We start from the raw sequence: 4933 nt of genomic DNA on the forward strand, positions 1-4933 counted from the left end.
CTCGCCCGCTGCAGTTATCCTGTTTTTGTTTTGAAGCATGGATTACTTGATGGAGTTTGAACTGTGTTTCAGATAGCTGCAATGGAGTTGGAACAACGAATTTCCAACTGGCTGCCAGCCCTGGACAAGGAGATTGTAGAGCTGACAGTCCAGAAGCTGCAGCAATGTGGTGTAGAGTCCCTGGAACATCTGAAGTATGTGGTTGAAGAGGATTTGCAATTTTTAAAGCCCATCAGCAGAAGGATTCTTCTTGAAAGGTTTCACTCAGCGGCTACGCCCAACCCACCAGTGTCACTTTCTCCCAACGACATTCAATCGCCTACAAGCACACAGTGTGCAAGCTTTTCTACACCTTGGGAGGTTTTCCCACCACAGCTTATGAAGGCTTGCCAAGAAGGGAAGCGTCCAGTAAAGAGCGACTTGAATGAAATGGTACGACTTGTGAGTGACCATATTCTTGCCATAAACAGGAAGCCAGGTCGCAAGATCTTGAGGGCCATCGCAGCTGAAATTGTGAGCCATTACTCAAAGACATTCGAGGACACCCTAAATGGGGCAGTAATTGGCTCGGGTATTGAGACACTCTTGTGGAAACTTGAAAACTGTGTTAACAACAAACGAAGGCCAAGCTCTGAGCAGCCACATCAGTTCGAACCGGACGATGAACTGGACTTGAGTGTCAAACGAGTGAAGATTTAGAGAGACTCATATGGGTGTGTGGCATGGCAACCAAAGCTTCCATCTGACGAGACTGCTGACTCACAGGAGAAGAAAAAAGACGACTTGCTGTCGCAGTTCAGGCTTGCGTTTCCAGATGAGACCATGGTTGCACAGCTCATGTCAGAGACTTATGCATCACAACGTCAGCTTATCAATGCATCGAAAAATATTCGAGACATTGAGCGAAGCTGGCCATTTCTGTTTCAGGCAAAGCACCTGACCAACCACGTAAACATCTTGCTAGGCTCAAATGTTGCAAAGACTTTCGATGACCGACTAAAGACTGTTGGACGGCAAGTTTTTCGTTACGCACACAGCCAAGTAAAAAAAGAATGTGTGAAGTCTTGTCTCCAAGAAATAGAAGCTGCCAAAACTAACAGGAAGTCAATGGCAGTTGAATACGAAGCCATGCCACTACTACTGCTGGCAATCTTCGGAGAAGACAAAGAGCTGTTTTACAAGCTAAAAGAGGTAAAAACTGATAAATGTAGTTTGCATTATTTCCTTGCAGTCGTCGCACGTTAATGCACAATGTGAAGTGTCCCATTAATTTATTCCTCCCAATAATCAAGTCAGCACTGCCTTTTATAACAGTAGTGCAGTGATTGTTTTACCCACGTCTCTAACATTTGTACTGAGATAACAGAAAAATCTGGAAGATTTATATCAACCTTGCCCATAAACAAATATTTATCCTCAAAGCCAGCAGACTTGCTGCGGTGTGTTTTAGCGTGCGACGCAATGGTAACTCATATTTAAGTGAAATGGCGTCTGTGTTGAGGACTTAAGGCAACATTTTTCTTTTATTACATGTCATTGACTGATCCTAATGCTAATGCACGTGTGAATTGGATTTTTCATATAAGGTGATGGCCAGCGACGATGACTTGGGGGATCTGCCAAGCTGTCCTTTCATCTGCGCGAAAGGTAAGATACTGATGACTGACTAAAGGGGCAGTTCTTAAAAAAATTGCTGAAAAATGCACTAAATGGTGCTACCTTGTCCGAAATGCAAATCTTTATTTTATTAGACAAATGTATGCAATTTATTAAAAGACACTTCCCGCTGATTGAAATGCTTAATGAGTATTGCTGGCTCGATGTGCCTATCATATAAAGGTCAATGCAATCTTCGTCGTTATCCCTTCCTCGTTATTCACTTATCCTCCTAAACCTAATGGTGATGGACCCACCCCTCTGAATAAAGACTTTACGTGTAACTGAAAGACATAATAAAAAAAGGACAAAGCAAATAATAATGCTTCCTTCCAAGTCTTTTCCAGGATGGACTTTTCTCACTGCTAATTCATACACAATCTGCGTGTACACCCATCCAGTGCTTCATGCATCGAAGCCAGACGAGGCCTTCAAGCTGCTGTTCTTTGCCCATTTTGCTTTTAACATACAGTACCAGAAGGAGACGAGCCTGTGCTTGGAATTCACACAGAGGTAAGAACTGAAGCCAATGTTCACTCACCTGTACACTTGCCTGACGTCACAGCACGCCCTGTGCAAATGCATACTGCAGTCTGCCAATCTTCCAGAACCTTATTTAGAAAAGCGGTTACTACGCTGCTAAACTGAGTGTACGCGAAGAAAATGCACTTCAACTGAAAAGCTTTTTGAACAGTGTGCGTGTTCATCGAGAATATCATACTGTCAATGAAGTTTGCTTATAGAGGTGAAAGTTGGCATTTCTTCAGTTTGGCATTGAACTAGCACTGGGACGCAATAATGCTAAAGATATTTGGTAGTGTGCTGTAGTATAGGAGCAGCAGCGAAGAAAATTTGCTTTAAGGTAGGGAGTTTTAGCAACATTGCAGTACAAGAAATTAATAATTGATTTACCATTGACTGACGTAATAACATGCCCTCATTATCCAGTCTCATTTTTGAAAATATGTGTCAAACAGCGAGACGTCATAAAGAAACCTTTTATCTCTATAGTTAACAGTACAGCAGCAGCTTGGGATCACGCCTGTGTGCTGTCTATTAGTTCTGCTGGAAGGCTAATGCAAGAGCATACAGACAAGGATGCATTCTAGTAAATGTGAAGGTCTGAGATCAGGTATTTTGTTTGTTTTGTTATAATAAAGCACAACACCAAAAACAAAGCAAGTGACAAGCATGCAACCGTATTATAAACGTTAATTTTTTTTTTAACCTTTGCAGCCTTCTATTTTAAAAAGTGTGAGAAATGCGCCGGTGCTTTCTATTGTGCTGGATTGTACTGCAAAGTGGACATTATGTACCTCATAAGGATGAATAATTAGACGATTAATCAGCTTAAATTAGCTAACAAACTTTACTATTTCTGCTTTTTAAAGGGAAGGTTGTATTGCAAAATTTATCTGGCAACATCGAAATCTAGTTAACTTATACATCATAAAAATACACTAACTGTGCCTGTACTTGCTGCATGCATTAGAAGTGCGAGAAGCGATTTTTCTATGAATATGCAATGGTGGAAAGCTGACTCAACGAGCTTTCGTATGTGTATTTTTGTTGGTCGATGTCTGGAATGATACTGCCATTTAGGAGTATTTAAAAACAGCTCATATTCAAAGTTGACGACCATCAATTTTGCAACATAACCTACCTTGCTTCTGAGATGAAAAATAGAAAATTCAGTCAAAGGTAATTATGTAACTACAGATACATTTGAGGCACCTAATGTCTGCCTTGCTGTACAGTCCAGCTCAGAAGACCACACCGACGTAGCTAAGTATTTAAAACATATCTTCAAAAGTGACAAAAATCACCCTGTATAAAAAATATCAATCGGAAGGAAAAAAATGTCTCTCCCGCTCTTTTTCTGCCGCATCTCACACACACACACTTAAGGTAATGGAATCGGGGTACGGATTTCAGGCTGTTTTTTATGAGAGAGGGGTGCGTCCTGACATGGCAAACCGTTGTAGCAAGGTAGGCAGAAGAGACCTAACGTTTTATTAAAGCACGTTTCTCCTTGTTTGATCCGTTCAATCCTCCTCATTCATAGGGCCACATGTACTGTAGTGGCTATGAGTTCCTAGGGCGCATAAGCTACGAACTAGTCCGACACTTTTATCATTACCCACTGGATCAAAACCTCACTTGTGGAGATGAAAGTCGATCTCAAGTCATTCAATATGTGGTAGTAAAATGAGGTGATCACTGAGAAGCAAGGTGCTTAATTGACTTCAGTAGCATCCTAGATACTTCTGTTTCCAATGGCACCTGTATGACCGGAAACTCCAACACATGCCTCGTAAACAATGACATTGTAGAAGCATCGTATGCTCTTTCCGCCCAGCACTGCCTGTGAGTCATGCTGATCTGTGGTTGTTGATAAAACGAATCTTGCTACTTTATCGCTATGAGGAGCTTGAAAGAAGGTTTGAGCAGCAAAGTGATGCCTCACAAAGCTAGAGTTTTATTTCTGGGTGGGAACAGGTAAGATATTATGTGTTTTTTTTTACTTAGCTTTTACCCCTCACAACGTAGCGGATCATATATAAGACCTGATTTTTTTAACACATCCGCCCTTGTCAGAGTGGTTGTGCAAGTGTAGAACGAATATATTTTTGTCTTTCAGCTATAAAAATTAAATTTTTGTGCCTGGTCGTTAGTGATAGCTCGTGGCTCTTTGTTTCAGGGCTATTGCAGGTATTAATCCCGCAAGAGGAACAAAGGTGCAAAAGAATGGCGGGAAGCAGCACTGCCTGTCACCAAGAGTGGCTGCACTCGCAACGGCTTTGAAAGACTATGACTTTTAGATTTTTAGTTTCTGTTGCTTGTGTTGTATAACATTTTATTATGTTGGGCTCAGAAATAGTCTTCGAGCTATAGAAGACTGCTGATGCTGATGTGACTTTCGATTTAATAAAGTGTTCATTCATATCAAGCTGCTTGGCTTTTGGTTCTCAGGCAATGCTATACTGATGAAAATCAGTGTTGTGCAAACGTTTCATATTTATATATTCTTAAATTACTTCACGCAACTTTCCTCGAGCAACGAATTATGTAATATCACACTTTCATTGGCATAAACGACGCAAAGATTGTATTTGTAATTTAATGAGCCCTTGTGCTTGCACAGAAACCGTTTTTTGTGCGGGGAAAAAAATTGTAATAAAAGAACAACTAATAGTAAACAGAACATTGCAGGAATTTCAAATATATTTTCTGCAAACCAAAAAGAAAATTGTGTGTAAATTAACAGGGCAGCCAA

General features: G+C 40.7%; 1 long non-coding RNA gene across 1 annotated transcript; it reads left to right on the forward strand.

Annotated features, from left to right (window-relative positions):
• The first annotated feature begins 1588 nt into the window (after window positions 1-1588).
• On the forward strand, window positions 1589-4606 carry LOC144097505 (uncharacterized). Its single transcript, XR_013307036.1, has 3 exons — window positions 1589-1647; window positions 2004-2169; window positions 4358-4606. It is a non-coding gene; the product is annotated as an uncharacterized LOC144097505 (long non-coding RNA).
• Window positions 4607-4933: the final 327 nt, after the last annotated feature.

This window comes from Amblyomma americanum, chromosome 7 (assembly GCF_052857255.1).
Source record: "Amblyomma americanum isolate KBUSLIRL-KWMA chromosome 7, ASM5285725v1, whole genome shotgun sequence".
NCBI lineage: Eukaryota > Metazoa > Arthropoda > Arachnida > Ixodida > Ixodidae > Amblyomma > Amblyomma americanum.